Source organism: Sarcophilus harrisii, chromosome 1 (assembly GCF_902635505.1).
Source record: "Sarcophilus harrisii chromosome 1, mSarHar1.11, whole genome shotgun sequence".
Classification (NCBI taxonomy): Eukaryota; Metazoa; Chordata; class Mammalia; order Dasyuromorphia; family Dasyuridae; genus Sarcophilus; species Sarcophilus harrisii.
Genome location: NC_045426.1, coordinates 388644145 through 388662546, shown reverse-complemented (window position 1 = coordinate 388662546; position 18402 = coordinate 388644145). Strand labels below are relative to the sequence as shown.

At 33.6% G+C, this 18402-nt stretch overlaps 1 long non-coding RNA gene across 1 annotated transcript in view; it reads left to right on the top strand.

Annotated features, from left to right (window-relative positions):
- The window catches only part of LOC116420539, a 51917-nt gene extending 34236 nt beyond the window's left edge, over positions 1-17681 (top strand). Inside the window, exon 3 of the long non-coding RNA XR_004230890.1 lies at positions 16636-17681. This is a non-coding gene — a long non-coding RNA (uncharacterized LOC116420539). The remainder of the gene's footprint in view (positions 1-16635) is intronic.
- The last annotated feature ends 721 nt before the right edge of the window (positions 17682-18402 follow it).

Sequence of the window (18402 nt, the reverse complement as noted above, 5' to 3'; positions counted from 1 at the left end):
AAACAACACCAACAACAGGGATGTGAGCCATGCAAGCTGGTTGAATGACAAAGGTTGAAGTGAAGATCTGCCATTCATTTGTGAAATAGAGCTCACTGCTTAGCTGATTCACCTGTGAATGCAGCACACGCCTGTAGCTTTCTGAAATTGATACACACAGAGAAGCAGGATGTAGCCTGTGGGAAAAAAAAATGCTAATAATTAATATAGACTGCCATGGAATATGCAGAGCAGTAGGGTATTTCTGAGTGTCATATGGATAACACTGAATCTCTTTTACCATTTGTACTCAAGCTATGTTATGCAAGAGAGGAAGGAGAACATATGGGATCAACTGAGCCAATGGAGTGAATCCTTTTCTCCTTCAAGTTCTGTGGCTAAATTAGACAGAAGTAGATGATTTTCTATACTCAGTATTTTGGTCAAGGATATCGTCTTTTCCTCTGTGGCTTTCTTCCCTGACACACACACACACTCACTCACTCTCTCTCTCTCTCTCTCTCTCTCTCTCTCTCTCTCTCTCTATATATATATATAATATATATACCCTTACAACTTAAGCGGCAGGGACAGATGGGTAAGGAAAAGAAAGAAGAGGGAATTCACACACTTGCTACTGTTGGCAGTCACCTGCTGTTTGTAAACAGTGACATGTGGCCACCAATAATGCCCTTCAAGCTAAGAGAAGCATGTACTACAATAACTTAAATGTTCTGGCCACCTTGAGTCAATGCTGACTTAAAGATGAGCAAAGGTTATAGAGCTGGCTGAATTCCCAGGCAGGATGTGGGGAAAACTTGCCCGAGTCAAATCAGGGTTGGGAGGTATTGGGGAGGGAAATGGTAGGAAGGACAGAGGAAAAAAAGAAAACCTAATTATATATATATATATATATATATATATATATATATATATATATGTTTTTTTTTTTTTTTTTTGGAAGGCTGACAAAGTCACTTGTTTTCTTACTCCTTGCAAACCCCAAGCTGTACCAGAAGAGAGCTGTGTGGCTGCTGGGTTTTGGCAGTCAAGCTCACCTCATTAGAGTGGATTAAGTCATGATGCTGAGAAGGATAAAAGGTGAAAAGCAAAGATCGGTGGATGGTGAACACAGAAAGCTCTGAGTGTCATTTGTGTGCTGACGCCATTATTGACTAGAGCCCATGTGGTTCACACTTTTCAATTACCGTCTGCTAGAAAGGTGGCCTGTAATTGCAAAGGCTGGAGCCTGTACACCAAATGTCAGGGGAGCCTCCCTAGCCCTCATCACCTTTTCTTGATGCTTGACTTGAGGATGTTCAAAGGCAAAGAACCATAGCCTGAAGATCTCCCCAAGGAAGCAAAGAAAAAAAATGCCATTAAAAAATTAATAAATAAGAAAAAAAAAATACTTGGAAAGTGGCAGTGAGACCTTCAACCTTTATTTAAATGGGGCTATGTCTCCAAGATTCTAGTCTGATTTTCATTTGACAGTAGGGCTAAGTAGTCATCTCTGATACTCTAAAATAAGATTTTTTTTTAATACTGCAAGGACAAATATAGAACTCCCTTTGCAGCTACCTTTTACTCAAAGGATGTCTTTTGCATGTAGCCTAATGTCACTCTAACTTGATTCTCATGTTCTTTCCTAAGATGCTGGTTTCAATGCAACTCCTCAATTAATCTGGACCTATTCTCTCTTCCCTGTTCTAACTATAGGAAATAAGCGAAACAAACTCCATATTTAAATGATTTCAAAAGGAAGGGGTTGGGAAATTAAAAAAAGTTAGAAGATTAGGAAAAGCAGTTTATTTGCTTCAGAAGAGCTCCAACACAGAGCTTGTTTGTAAAAGGCAGTGAGCAAAGCAAATCAGATAAAACCCTGCTATAAGTATAAGGAATTCTTGGGCGGGGTTCCCTGCCCACTTTTCTCTTTATTAGCTATAAAAAAAGAATCTCTCTCTCTGTCTCTCTCTCTCTCTCTCTCTCTGTCTCTCTCTCTCTCTCTCTCTGTCTCTGTCTCTGTCTCTGTCTCTCTGTCTCTGTCTCTCTCTCTTTCTCTTTTTCTCTGTCTCTCTCTGTCTCTATCTCTTTCTTTCTTGCTCTGTCTCTTTCTTCCTACATATAGATATACATTTCTATATGTATGTATTCACACATATGTGTATGCTATATAATATATGTCTTTATATATAACATGGAAACAAAAACACACATATATACATATATATATATATATATATATATATATATATGAATTTGTTCTGACTTACAATATTTTTTGCAGAAATTAGTGAGAAAAAGCATTTAAATTATTTTGAGCCCCCTGAAAGCAAACTATCATATATAAGGAATCACTCTTTGGGGTTTTAGAAAATGTCAACTTTTTCAAACTACTTTCTATTATGATTAAGTATCATATCGTCAAAGTTTGACTAGAATAATATAATGCCAAAACACAGAGGAGGACTGTCTCATTCAGTCATTTTAAAGTTTATCTTTAAATGCAAGCATATATTCACACCAATCCTCCCCAGTTCCTTCCCCTGAAAAATAAAAACAAAAACAAAAACACTAAACACACAAAACAAAGCAGCCCTTCTTATGAGAGTGCCAACCCACATTTGCCAACATCAAGATGTTAAGTTGTGGCTTCAGATCAAATGTCTTGACATTAGCAGAATATTTTAGCGTTGGTTACATTGTAGTAATAGGGTCTTCTTCCTAGTGGTTAAATAAAGGACTATGATTTAGGAAATTTACAATGTAGTTTCAGATACACTCCAAAATGTTGGGATAGTCATTGTTATCTTTCTTTAATTCTTTCTTTCTCACTCCCCTTCTCCCCTCCCCGCCAAAAATGAATGGCAATAACAGCAGCTCTACTGGAAAGATTTGTTCCAAGTTCTGAATGATTATAGAAAGTCCTCTTATACATTTTGTTCAAAGCTTTTTACAGGACCTTCCAGATGTAGGCTTCCTCTAAAATCTTATAATTCTAAATATGTGCAAATGAAGTTAGTCCTGGCCAACAGGCAAAAATAACAAGATAGCACAGTGATGAATACAGAACAAAGAAAACTAACTCTTAAAAGGTTTGAAGAAAAATTTTTGAGAGATCCATTGAGCCAATTTCCATAATCCATTCAGGAATCTCCTCTTTACAGATACTGTTCAAAGGGATCAACCTTTACTTGATCATTTTCAGTAATTTAGATATTCATTAACTTAAGAGGTTTAGTAACTTTCTCACAGTCAGAAAGTGATTGGCAATTTCAAGTTCTCCAACTTCAAATATAGCACTCTTTATATTGCACAAAAGTTGTTTAAATATCCCTGGATATCCAAGTCATTATTAATCAGAGAAATGCAAATTAAGACAACTCTAAGATACCACTACACACCTGTCAGATTGGCTAAGATGACAGGAAAAAATAATGATGATTGTTGGAGGGGATGTGGGAAAACTGGGACATTGATTCATTGTTGGTGGAGTTGTGAACGAATCCAACCATTTTGGAGAGTAGTTTGGAACTATGCTCAAAAAGTTATCAAACTGTGCATACCCTTTGATCCAGCAGTGTTACTACTGGGATTATATCCCAAAGAGATTATAAAGAAGGGAAAGGGACCTGTATGTGCACGAATGTTTGTGGCAGCCCTTTTTGTAGTGGCTAAAAACTGGAAACTGAATGGATGTCCATCAGTTGGAGAATGGCTGAATAAATTGTGGTATATGAATATTATGGAATATTACTGTTCTGTAAGAAATGACCAACAGGATGATTTCAGAAAGGCCTGGAGAGACTTACACGAACTGATGCTAAGTGAAATGAGCAGGACCAGGAGATCATTATATACTTCAACAACAATACTAGATGATGACCAGTCCTGATGGATCAGGCCATCCTCAGCAACGAGATCAACCAAATCATTTCTAATGGAGCAGTAATGAACTGAACTAGCTATACCCAGAAAAAGAACTCTGGGAGATGACTAAAAACCATTACATTGAATTCCCAGTCCCTATATTTATGCACACCTGCATCTTTGATTTCCTTCACAAGCTAATTGTACAATAATTCAGAGTCTGATTCTTTTTGTACAGCAAAATAATGTTTTGGTCATGTATACTTATTGTGTATCTAAGTTATATTTTAATATATTTAACATCTACTGGTCATCCTGCCATTTAGGGGAGGGGGTGGGGGGGGTAAGAGGTGAAAAATTGGAACAAGAGGTTTGGCAATTGTTAATGCTGTAAAGTTACCCATGTATATATCCTGTAAATTAAAGGCTATTAAATTAAAAAAAAAATATATCCCTGGATACACATGTAGAGTAGCTAAAACCATATGGGATACTGGTATATATATATATATATATATATATATATATATATATATATAAACATATATACTTACATATATATAATCATATTCTCATATAGTTATTTTTCACATTTCTTTATATATTTATGCACACATATTTCTCTTGTTGCAATATGGGGAAAGGGTACTTTTCACTTTTGTTAATGGAAAATAGATAAGTATGACTCCTATATACTCCTCATTTTATGTCTGGTAGTGAGTTAGATGCTTATGAGAGATATAAAAAAGTTAAAAAAAAAAATGGCTATTTAGTTCATGGATCCTAATGTCTAATCACTGGTTCTGAAGTATAGTAGACTGGGAGTAGCCCTCAGAATTAGAAAAAACCAAAATAAGTCCAGTTTCTGGTACATATTGGCAGTATGACATTGGGCTAATCACTAAATCTCTGTCTTCCTAGTCAACTCTCTAAGATTATAAATTGCAAAGGAATTACCTGTATCTTCTTCTTACCTTCAGACTTCCCTTATAACATAATTTTGTTTTGTTTTAAAAGAAATAATAGAAAAAAATCAGCAAGTCAATAAACATGAAAAAAAGCAATATGCTGTAGTACACAATGCTCCATACTGGTATATCCCAGTGCTTACAAAAGATTGGGAGAATGTATTACCATGTCTCTTCTCTGGTGTTTATCTTGTTTTTTATAATTTGACCATACTCAGATTGAATTCTTCTGTGGTGTTATAGTCAATTTAGGTTAGGGATAGCAAAGAAGTACAGTGAATAGTATGCTGGACCTAGAATTTGGAAAACCAGCCTCAGATACTATTAGCTTTGTGATCATGAATATGTCATTTCACCTTCCTTTTGCCTCTTTTTCCTCATTCGGTTGGAAACAATTAGAGTACCTACCTCCTAGAATTGTTATAAGGATCAAATGAGATAATGATTGCAAAGTACTTAGCACGTTGCCTAGTGCCTAGGAAGCACTATATAAATATTAGTTTATTGTTAGCTTTTATAATTATTACTTACAGAGACTAGTTATTCTTATCAATTCACATATCCAATGCCTAGCAATATATGTGAATACAATTCTTAATCCTTAGAGAAAAGTTTCTAGTAGTTTAAAGCATTTTTTTGGGGGGGAAACTGCAACTTGAACTTAAACTCTCACAAAATCTAAGAATTCTAAAAGTCCTACAACTTTGATCCATTGCCTCTAGTTTTCTCTTAGCAACTCAGCATTGCAGTTCTAATACCTCTTCCATTTCTTCAAATGATTGAAGGTACCTACAATGTTCTTTCTGAGCCAGATGCAGCATTATCTGTAGAGTTTTTGTTCTTCAGAAAACCCTCCTCCAAATCATTTTCATCTTATCAATGCTTTTCATAAACTATGGTACTCAGAATTGAACAGAATATGCTAAGTTTGGTCTCAGCAGAGAAGAATACTGGGAACTCATCGTCTAATCTACCTCCTCCATTCTTACTCTAATTTTATATGCTTCTTCATATATAGCCTACATATTCCTATCTTGCCCTATTTTGTTAAAATATAGGTGATTTTAAAAAATATTCCATTGATCTGCTACTCTATTATGTCAAGAAAATGAAATTATAGTAGTGAAGGAAATGAAGTCTCTTCTTGTGGAGTCATGGGGACTTTTGCTGATTGTTGCTTCCTTTTCTGGATCCTTAATAATTGCCCCCTTTTTAATAATACATTTTAGAATTTTACCAGGAATTAAATTAAAGCTTATAGTCAATATATTCTTACAGGGTATTTTATTTCCTTTTTTGAAAAAGGAAACATTTGTCCCTTTTTCCCCTGTAGCAGTTAACCTATTTTCTACAGGTTTTCTGGAGGCACTCTGTGGAATCTTTTAATTGGCAATTGTTTTTTCTTTGTTCAGAAGTATTAAATCGTTTTCTTATAATGTTTCTTGCATTTAGTGGTTCAGGTTTTTTGACCTCTCACATTCTTCTATTAGATCTATGACCCATAATTTGTCTTTATCCATTCTATCTTCAAGATCAATATGTTTTACTGATATAAAGATCATTTTTTCCTTTTAATGTCATTTTTTTTTGTTCCTCTTCTTTAAAATTGTCCTTTACTTCTGTGTATTTGCATTCCCAGACAGTGTTCTTTCTTTTGTTTCTTTGTTAAAATTTGCCACCATGTATTCACATTTTTCTATCTTGTTGATTACTTCTCCTGTGCAGCCATAAATTCTGCTTTCACAATTCCCTTTTAAACCATATGGGAACATTATGTTAGAGTTCTGTGCTATCCTGGGAATCCAAAGGGTTTTCTACATCAAAAGTTGATACATTTTCATTTGCCTTACAAATAAACTCATTTAAATAATCTGGAGACCACATTCCCACTATTATTGATGTCTTTCTATTATTTTAATTTGCTTGTACTTGATCTTCAACTGATCTTTAGTTTTCAACTGAGTTTTCTTCTTTTTTGCCTTTTCTTTTTCTTATATTCCCCTGTTGTTCACTTCCTGACTTCTCCCCTCTGATAGCAGTCTCTCTTGGAATTAGATCTCAAAATTGTCTCAGTCTCCTTATCCACTGGGAAATCCACTTTTCACTTGAATCTGTCTCTGTCCTTAGTGATTTCTGAGGGTATAGAACTGGACTCCTATGGATGTTAGTCCTCTTTCCTCAGATTTTCACATATACTCTGGCTTTTTACCCCAATCTCCCCTTTCCTCATTTCTGTATTGTTTCAACTCAATACATCACTACATCTCAGACAATGCAAGCTTACTGCTTTCCTGCATCTCCCTCTCCCAATGTGGAGGTGGAATGAGGAAAAAAGAGAATTGAATTAAGTTGCATACCCATCAAATGTGCTGTGCAGTGTTGTGAGAGTGGTGACCAATTTCAGAGGGGTTTTGAGTGAATGTATTTAGAATGAGGAATTGGCTTTCTCTGTGGTTAGTTTATGAGGCTGATCTTTTAGAGGTCATGAGGATCAGAGAAAATGTCTAGCCCTCTATTTTGTTGATCATGCAACCTAAAATCTTCACAGATTTTTCAAAGATCATGGATAATGACTTGATATACCTAATTCTCTCAGACCCCAAGAATGAGTCTTTAGGCCTTTTAACTTGAATTTGTGAAGGGCAAGCAAGTGGTCTCCTACTATCTTTCTACTTATGTTGGGTTTCTATTACTTCTTGGACATTTTTATTCTTTTCTTAGAAGTGAAAACAGAACCAAAATAAAAGCTGGACATCAACATCCAAGTTGAAGTATTATTTCTTTGATCATGCTTTTCCTTCACTAAACTAAAAAGCAAAACCAAACAAATAAACATATTAAAAAAAAAAAAAAGACAAGAAAGGATTAGATTATAGAGATATACATAGTGTACCAGCCTTAGATGATTTTGAGTTACTCAGGCTATTTTTAAAAACTGTTAATCAATGCTTTTGCACATGCCATTATAAAACTCTATAGTCTTCTGTATATTACTTTTTAAAATATCCAAGTTAGTTAATGATTTTTTTTTCCAATTGTATTTGGGTGATTTTCATTCACTCTTTAAACAATTTTCTCTTCCTTGACATCAGATTGTTTTAATTTATGTGCTTTCAGAATTTAATTCTTAAGAATTTTCCATTCTGTCTATTCTCCTATAGTTTTGGTCTACAGAATCCTACCTATTCTTTCTCTGAACCTTTTGAATTTTGCTCTTCTAAAACTTAGTTTCATCATTGATTGCTGTCCTTCATTCTCAAAGAGGACCAAAATGACATCATTATATTAGTGTTCTGACTGTGGATGATCAGACCAACAAGAGCTTAAAATATTCTGCCATGGGTTGGAATCAAATAGTCCATATGAACATTTGGTATAGCCTCTCTAATTTTGTGTATCTAATGTTTCCTTTGGCCTAATTCAATTCTGTTTATGAAAAATTATGTCAAAATTTGGTTACTCAGAAAATTTCATCAATATAGTATGTCAATTGCATGATGATTTACTTGTCTGGGTTTTAAACAATGCTTTTGAGGTTTCCCAGTCACCAATGGAGTGAAAAAAGACCGTATGCTTGCTACCATGTTTTTTTAACCATGTGTTTTCAGTCATGTTCTTAAATACCTTCAATGAGGACAAACATGGAATTAGAATCACCTACCCCAAAACCTAGGGAATATGACAAACTAAATTTGATATTCTCACCTTTTCTATCAAAAATTCTAAGATAAATTGATCATTTCTCTCATAAGGTTCATATAATTTGTGTTTCAGATAGCAATTCTTTATGTTAGTGAAAATTAAATTTAGAATAGAAAGTTCCTTTGTTGTTTTATCTATCTTTTGAATGATAAAATTAATGTAAGTTAAGAAATCATGAATTGAAAAAAAAAATTAAAAAAAAAAAGAAAAAAAAAAGAAATCATGAATTGTAGCACGTCTTTATATAATTAAATTTTCTCTTCTTCTCTATGCTTGACTAGTTATTAGTTTCTTCAGCTCTTGATCTATTTTTTTTTATTTCCACTTCCTCTATACTTTAATATATTCTTATGATGGTGACATCCATTCTGTTTCTCCTTGCATTGTTTCTTCACTCAGATGCTAACAAGTTTTCTTTTTCTGATTCTTTGATATGTTCCCAAAACTATAACTTCTTAATCAACCCTATTTGTTTTGAATATTTCAGAGCCATATTCTAGTCTCTTCAACTCTCAGTGATATATAAGTTATTAAAATTACCAATTTTCACGAGAATCTCTAGTTCAATTTGCTTAATTCCCACATATTGGTTGTATTTATACATGGACATCTGAGGTCATGGATTTTATTGATTTCTATTTTCTTAGAGTTTGTCTTGTGAAATACTGGGTGTCCATCTGTATGACTCATCTTCCTATATTATAGCTATTGTTCAGGTCTGGTACCTTGGTTGTTCTATTTCTATGATCAATTCCTATATCCTACCTATTTTCCCCTTTTCTCCCTCCCCTAACCCTGCTACCTTACCTTTTCCTTTTTAGCTCTTTTGGTGACATTTACAAGGCTATTGAGCAATGCATTTTTGCTTGCCTTTCTTAGATGGAATTCAACCCATAAAATTCATAAGTTTTAGGTCATAGTCCAAAATTCCACATTCTCTTATTAGACATCATTTTCTTACTTAGCATTTCATTTCCCAAATCTTACTTTCTTTTTGGAAATACTTGTTATTGATTTCTTAGATTGCTGAAAGTCTCACATATGCCTTTAAAATTTTCTGTATCTTGACTAAGACTTAAAAATCTTTAGCAATACTCCCTAATTTCCTTATGGCAATATTATTGTGTCCAGGTGAATTCAAGTTCAGTAAAACTTGCTCAACCCACTCTAGTATTTTTATTTTTGTTTTTAAATATAACATGTATTCATTCTTTGATTCTTTTATTCTCTCTTGTGACAAGGGTATATACACTGATAGGACAACTAAATGACACAGTGAAGAGAACTGGCTAAAGTGAAAATCTTAGAGGTAGGAAATTATGTTCAAATCTGTCCTAGAAACATTATCTATATGATCCAGGGCAAGTCTTTTAAGCTTTCTTTTCCTCAGTTTCCTCAACTATGAAAATGAAGATAATAACAAATCTCACAAAGTTAAGTGGACAAATGAGAAAATATATTGTGCAATAATGCTAACTTAATCACATGATATATGCAGTCAATAGCATGTGACTACATGTAAATTAATGATATGCTCAAGATTAGTTGATGTATTACTTTAAAATAATTCAAATAATTTCTGTTAATCATATTTGGGAATCAGAATCATTATTTTATAGTTCATATAGTAAATGAATGTCAAATAGAAAAGTAAGACTTCAAAACTATGCATTATGGACAATAATTAATAGCCTAAAACAACGAATTATGCCTTTCAAAAGAAAAAAGTCACAATACTTGTTAACAAAAATATAAGATGGTATGTGTCATCTACCTTATATACACATATAACAAACTAATAACATAATTAAATCAAATAAGCACATAATACAATAATACTTATGACAATTGACATCTCTGTTAATATAAGTAATGTATATTTCTTAAAATTATATCCACTTTAAAAATATAATAGTTATTTGGTTTTAAGTTTTCAGATTCATTTATTAAGGACACAAAATATTTGGTAAGTTTATATGTTTTTTATATTTTTGCTATAATTTTCTATTTACTAGCTAAATACTTATGTTTATCTTTTGTTGATTTCAGAAATTTGTCAGAATATTTTCTTTTTAAAAATATATAGCTGTATCCTACTGTAGACAAAAGTTTTATCTGAATAAAGAACTTTACAGGTAAACTTTAAGATTAGGGCTATTTCTAATACTTATGTTCTAGATTAATTACTATATCCTCTTCAGAAAAAAATAACATATACACTGATTGTATTTATTCATAGACAGGGTAAATTCGTATTTTTAGACTTTCTGGAAACACAGGATATTTCCATAAATACTTGAAAGTTTGGGGTTAAGGTGAATCATCAAAGTGCAACAGTGATCTATTATGACAGATCTACTTAGATACTTGGATTGCAGCTGCTAAGGAGAAGCAAAGTGTAATGTCTTAAAAATATTGCTAAAAGGATGGGTAGAGAACATCTGGAAAAGGAGGAAGCTGTTAATTACAGGCTATGCTAAAATAATTTCATTTTTTAAAGGGTCAGTAATCTGATAGAGCTTTGGGTGAACTAGCTAAATAGCTAAATATAGTCTAATTCATCAAAATTTTTCTTTTATTTCTATTTTATTTATTTGCATATTACATAAACATATATATATATATATATATATATATGTACACACACACATACACATGTATACATAAACATTCATGTAGGACATACTCATTAGGAATCTCAGCACACTGAAGGTTGAAGTTGGAAATGAAGAAGGGTTTCTTCAAAGTTAGGTCTTCAATCTTATCATCCAGGCCTTGGGATTCCTTTGCCTCTTCTCTTTCCCCTTCTCTTTTTTTTTTTAACTTTCCTAAGAATTGAAGCAGAGAAAGCACTATCTATTGCCAATGTTTTTCAGCCATTAATATTGAAGCAATGAATTTGAAATGCATTTTAAAACTGTTTTGTGTTTTAAATATTATTTCTTCAATTATTTCCTCTCTTTCCTCTTATCATGCCTCTCTCTCCCTTCCCATACATACACTAGAACTCTCCCCTGTAACAAATGAAATAAAACAATATAATGTCTGTTTTTTTGTAATTGTATGCCTCATTTTTCACATCTAGCTCACCACTTCTCCATGATGGGCATATTTTATTATTAGTTTTCTGATGTCATTATTGTTCATTCATCGAATTCTAGTATCTTTTAATCTTTTTTTTGAAAGTGCACTTTAATAAAAACATTTATGCATGCATATCTCAGCATAATAATCTTTCTTCAATTCTCACACCAACAATTTTGGCTTTCAGGTGTTATATATTTACCGATATAATTTAACTTGTATAAACTAACTTCAATAAAGGTACTATTAAGCAAATGTGAAATTGTTCTCCTTGCAGACGTAAATATTAACCTTCTAGTGGATGAAAAGAATAGAAAACCTGGAAGATTGGTTTAATATTTAAAGCACGTATAAGTATTAAATTCCTTGTCTATATAGTTAAAATGTAAATGAGCTTAATTTACCATATATATATATATATTTTTTTTTTTCCCTAATATATAGGTGTTGATAGTGGCTCCTATGCCTTCCTTCTCCTCCTGAGGTACCCAATTCTTTGATGAGACTTTTAGAATTCTGGAAAGTCCAGTTATTTGTAATTTTCCACAAAGTATTATCAAGACCTCTCAGGAAGCTTAGATCCCAAGATTTACTTAGGGCCTTTGGAAATCAATAGCTTCCATAATCAATTCATTTCTTATTCAGGAATTCTGATTTGAAAACAACCTAAAAGTAAGACTCTATTCTAAATTCTGCTAAATTTAAAATTCTAAAAATGCTAGACATTATTCCACAAGGATTCCAGGAAATATTGAATAGTTAAAGACATCTCAGGTTCTTCTCTGCTGGAAAGCTTTTAAGAACTTCAAGTCCACGTTGTCCTAAATCTCTACCTCAGAAAAGCCTTGAAATAATAGCAAGATAACATTTGAGACTTCCTTGATGGGATGTTGGTCCTTCAAATGGTCGTTTGAGGTCATAACATCCCTCCAGCTTTCATCAATCAGTATATTCCATGATGAATATGCTAAGCCTTTTCCTGGAGGAAAACTTCTTCAGACACAAGTCTACTTAATTTAAACAAGGAAGATAATTTACATTTTTTTTCTGCCTACCTACTGTGATCTTGTTTGAAAAAGGAAGTATTGAGAAAGTCTATGAAGAAGATATACTTCAATGTAAAATTACCCCTAACATTTATGTATAATTTGTATCTTACCGATTTCAAAAAAAAATTGAACTCAAATTATCTCATATGATTCTCAACTAGTCAGGGGAAAACAAGTGATATTATATGTGGTTTCTATATTGAGGCTCAGGGAGTTTAAATATTTTTTTTTCCTCAGGTCATATATTTAGTAAGCAGTATAACTTTGACTAAAACCCAAGCCTATAATGATCTTCCCAAAAGCTGTCTTAAAATTGGGAATCTCTAATAATAATCCAAAGAAAGCTTTTGAATTAATGTAGTAGTTTTCACCTCTGCATGGGACCTTGAACACATTAGACTCTTAAAACACCATTAAGTAACTTAACTATAATCATTTTCCCCCAGAAGTTGATATTTAAATCTCAGTGGAATATAAAGCAGTTTGCAGAAGTGCTGAACAAAACATTGTTTCATCTTAGCTCTACATTGTCCCACTAAAAGTACATGTTTTCTGGACAGTCAGGCCAGAAATGAGTGCTTCCTCTTGTTCATAGGCTTTTTTTCTAATATAGACATTTTCCCTAATACCACTGAACTCCAGCCCATGAACCCAGATTCTTTGAACCTTTTGAATTTACAAATTTGTCTCTAAGTTGGTATATGTTCATTCAAAATCAATCATTTCATAGCATTAGGTTGGGGTTGGGGAGGAGGGGGAGTTCAGTCCTGCCCTTAACTCTCCAACAAAAATTTTGAAAGAGATTTAGCTGAGTATAGAAGAACAAGCCAGTGGAAGAGTTACTCCATTTTTAAAGGCCCATTAAATAATTTTTGGTAGCCAATGAGGCTACCTATTCCTTAAAGTGCAAGTCTGTTAGTACTAAGCCATGCATGTCTAGAAGCAGCCTGAGGCTCATCATCTCTAAAGTGTTCAAGGTCTGAGCATTGCAGCACTTGTGATCAATTGGAATCAGAAAGCCTAGTTACAAATCAATGAAAGTGGGTAAAATTTCTGTCAGTGATAAAACAGTAGAAAAACACAAAAATGTATTTCAATTCTAGTTACTTATAAGTTTGCTATCATTTAACATTCAAAAATAATTTTCAATTAACTGTCAATTATTGGGTGTACAGACTACATAGAGTACATTTTAAAGTTCTTTTCTTTTTACCTTTTTATCCTTCTCTTGAGTTCTATATTTGGAAGTCAAATTTTTTATTCAGAAATAAATGGAATTCACCTGTTTGCTTGAATGTCCATTTTCTTCCCTGAAAGAAAATGTTCAGTTTAGCAGGGTAGTTTATTCTTTGCTTCATTTCAAGTTCTTTTGCCTTTTGGAATATCAGATTTTAGGCTCTTGGATCCTTTAAGGTGAAAGCTACTAGGATGTGGCTCCTTGATATTTGAATTGTTTCTTTCTAACTGCTTGCAATATTTTTTCCTTGGTCCAATAGTTCTGAAATTTAGCCATGATATTCCTTGGAGTTTTAATTTTGAGGTATCTTTCAGGAGGTGTTCACTGAATTCTTTCAATGACTATTTTACCTTCTGATTCTAAGACATCAGGGCAGTTCTTTTTGATGATTTCCTAAAAAATAATGTCTAGGCTTGTTTTTTTTTTGTTTGTTTTTGTTTTTGTTTTTGTTTTTAAAGCATGGTTTTCAAGAAGTCCAAAAATCCTTAGATAGTCTCTACTGAATCAATTTTCCAAATCAGTTATTTCCCCACATAGGTATTTTACATTTTCTTCCATTATTTTTCATTTTTTTTTATTTTGTTTGACTGATTCTTGATGTCTCACTGAGTCATTCATTTCCATTTGTTCAATTTTAATTTTTAGTGAATTACTTCCTTCATTTACTTTTTTTAAACTTCTTTTTATATTTGCCCAATTGAATTTTTAAATTTGTTGTTGTGTGAATGTTTTTTTTTTCCATTTCACAAATTCTGTTTTTCAGGAAGTTGTTTTCTTTTTCCATTTTGTCAAATCTATTTTTTTAATGAGTTATATGCTTTTTTCATTTCACTGTTTATTTTGTAGTGAATTTTCTTCAGATAATTTCTGTGTTTCCTTTTCTAAACCCTCTTGCAAAGTTCTCATTTCCTTTCCCTATTTTTCTTCTAACTCTCCTTTAAGATCCTTTTTAATTTCTTCTAGTAGAGTCTTGTATGATAAGGGCCAATTTATATAACCCTTTGGGGCTTCATCTTAGATATGATCTGCTTTTAGTCTCCTCAGGGTTTGAAATGTGTTCTTCTCTTTCACCATAAAAATTATCTATGGTCAGAGTTCTTTTTGCTTTTTTACTCATTTTTTTTAAAGTTTAGATCTGCTTTTAGGGCAAGGGAAATTGTCCAAGCTTCCTCTACAAGCCGCAGTGGCTACACTGAGCCAGTGCTGACTGACTCCAAGTGCTGGATGGGCTTGGCCAGGTTCCATGAGATTCTGGCATTTTGGAGTTCACTATTTACCTTTTGTGTTTGTGTTGGATGTTTTTTAACTTCTCTGCTGATCTACTGACTTGTAACCAGGGCAGAGTAGCCAACACTGCTGTAGATTCCTCCCTGTAGATTCTCCACTACACAAAGTTCGCACCACCCCAGGATTCTGTGCTGCCTGTGCTGGTGTCTGTACTCAGTCTGCTTGCACTTGACCTGCCTCCCTCTGTGTCTGAAACAGACCTTTTCTGAAGAGCTTTGAAATTATCTTCTGCTGGTAATTTGTTACACTCCCAATATTCATGGGTTCTGCCAGTTCACAACTAATTTAGAGGCTGGACTTGCTAATTAGTCTAAGGGTTGTGGGAAGATGTCAGAAAGAAATGTGCGTCCTCTCTGCCATTTTGGCTCTGCCCCCCTCACCCCACATAAGGTACATTTTAGCCCGCCTTTCACTATCTAAATTTCAATATATCAGAGAATGGAAAAGGAAGTAAAGTTTAAACCTATCCATTGAACAATGTTAGATATTCTGTTAGGTATTCTGATGTTAGATATTCTGATGTAACGTTGTGTGTGGACTTAATTTACTTATGCTAGTAACATACTCAAGTTTACAATTTCTGTTTCATTAGTGTGCATGATTAGTATCACTTAAGAAAAAACAAAAATATGGTTCAGAGTTTAAATGATTTGAGCCAAATTAAACATTGATTCCATATCAAACCTGTAAGATTTTAAAACATAACAACTCTCCCTTTCCTAAGGGCCTATGTACTTAACTTTTTTAATCCTCATAGAGAAATGACCTCTTACTAGCTGCATGACCTCAAGTAAGTCAGGGCTATATAGTTCATCCTTCAACTCCCTGAAGCTCAGTTTCCTTATATGTAAATGTTGGGGTTTGACAAGTTTGTCTTTCTTGTTTCTTCTAACTTTAATTCTATGATTCTGTGATCCTAGTTGGCCTCTGAGATCCTATCTTGCTCTAAATCCAAGATTCTATATGGGTCCTTCTTTATGAAAATTTTATCTACAACCAACTCTTTGTGACTCCATTTGGGGTTTTCTTGGGAAAGATACTGAAATAATTTATCATTTCCTTGTCTGGTTCACTTTACAGATGAGGAAACTGAGGCAAACAGTTGGTCATACAATGATTAAGTTTCTGAGGCCACATTTGAATTTAGATCTTCCTTATTCCAGGTCCAACACTAGTCTATCCACTGTACTACTAGCTGGCCCTGGTTTAGTATTTAGCTCTTATCTCATGTAACTCAAATCTCTTTTCAGAACTGATAATTTTGGGTTTATGCCTGCATTTTCTTTGATCAAATTCAAATTTATTGCGTTGGAAAAGGGACTACAAGGAGTAGGTCAAATGTTAAGCCAGGAAACTTGCTTATCAATCTTGTACTTAAAATGAATTTCTAAGGACTCATTTTTTTTATATTATACTGAGAACAAAATAACTAAATACTGAAAATTCCTCTTTTTTTCAGTTGAAGGAACAAAACTGGCCTTTTGGAAAAAGCCAACTCAGTCCTGGATGCTGAGCCTGTCATCTGCTGAAGGACACATCTTCAGGAAGGTCATAGACTGAGGCATTAGAGAGATTTGTCATTCTGTATAGTGGTCCCTAATTTTCCCCTTTAGTCACCAGTCTCAGCTGCATATTAGATGGCTTCCCCCTTTAAACTGTTAAGTGGTGCTGTTGCAGGTTTTATCGGCCAGTCGCCAGTAGGCTCAGGGGAGAAGCGCTATCTCCTATGGCCCTGAAAATTGATATTGAACATGGGAGGAAAAATCTCACAAGCTGATAGCAATTAGCTAAAAAGGATTTGCGACTCCATGATTCATCACACTAGGGGATCAAAGTCATTTACAGGCAGTGTTTCCCTAGTCCCTGCATGCTGCACTAAAGATATACCTCTGTTTATCTCTCACACTGCAGTGTGACATTTCCTTTTTTTCAAGAGCCCATTTTCTTAGAAGCAGCTGCCATGGGCTGCTGTGAGTCAGTGTCACCCAGCCGATTCTTTCCCTTCAGACTGACTAAATGACTCCAGTATTCCAGTGGTATTCCAGTGAGTTGAGATTTGAGGTAGGGTTTCTCATTTGCATAAGTGAAAGAACAGGTCATCACTTCATTTAAAAAAGTAATTCTGTGCCTAATAAGACAACACATTTGTGACTGACTGTAGTTGTTTCTGAACTGCATCTAGACCTTCCACTGGTCAAATGATTGTCAGAGAAATAAAGCTGATTACAGATATTTGACTAAAAAACAAACATAAATTGATTACTAATAATGTTGAGGCAGTGTCATAGAGTGGACAGCAAGTTAATTTTGACATTAAAAAAAATGAATTCATATAATGTCTCTATAAATGTGGGCTGTATAGCCAAAGACAAAGACAAATCATAACTTCTTATTGCCCCAAGTGTCTTGATAATAAAACTTTAAAATATAGAAGAGCTTCTGATTTGTATGTGATTTTTCCTCAAGGAATTCCTGGTATCATTGTATGGAGACTGTTTGGGAGGATAAAGACCAAAAAAAAAAAATAATAATTCTTGCCCTCAAGGAACTTCTATTATACTTCATTCAATAGCTATATGATTGACAGCAAATCTCTTCACTTATCTAAACTTGTGCTGCTTTTTATAACATGATCTCAAGATTTCTTCTTGCTCTCTGATTCTTTGAAAAGAAATTTCTAAAACATCTATGAGCTATATCTTAAATTCTACATCACACATGCTAAATTCAATAATTATATTATATTGTTGTACAGCTTAGTTTCAGCTCTGCATTCAGAAATGTGTGAATTGCATTGAACAGAGAAAAGTCAGACTCAACAATGTCTTAGATTTATATAACCTCCTTTTTTTTTCAAAGTGCTCCAAGGGCTTTCAGACATATTGAATTATATTCTCCAAATGCTCACTTCTATTTGGAAGATAAAGAAAGGAGTTAGGCATTCTTGAAAGCCACAACTCTTTGGGGTCAATAGACTTTTCTCAGAAGAAAACATGGGGTGAGGTGAATAGCATGAAGGGAATGTCTTTTCTAGCTCTTTCAATTCTGCACTTCTCAGTTTACCTTTGTGTAAGGTTATATTGGCTTTAGTTCTTTCTTATTCTGATGACAATTAGATGACTTGTTCCATGGATGTTATGGAGATTTGAGATTGCTTTAAGGATTATCTCAGATTATAATTTAGACCAAGATCTATACAGTTATTCAGGAAAATTCTTGAATTAAA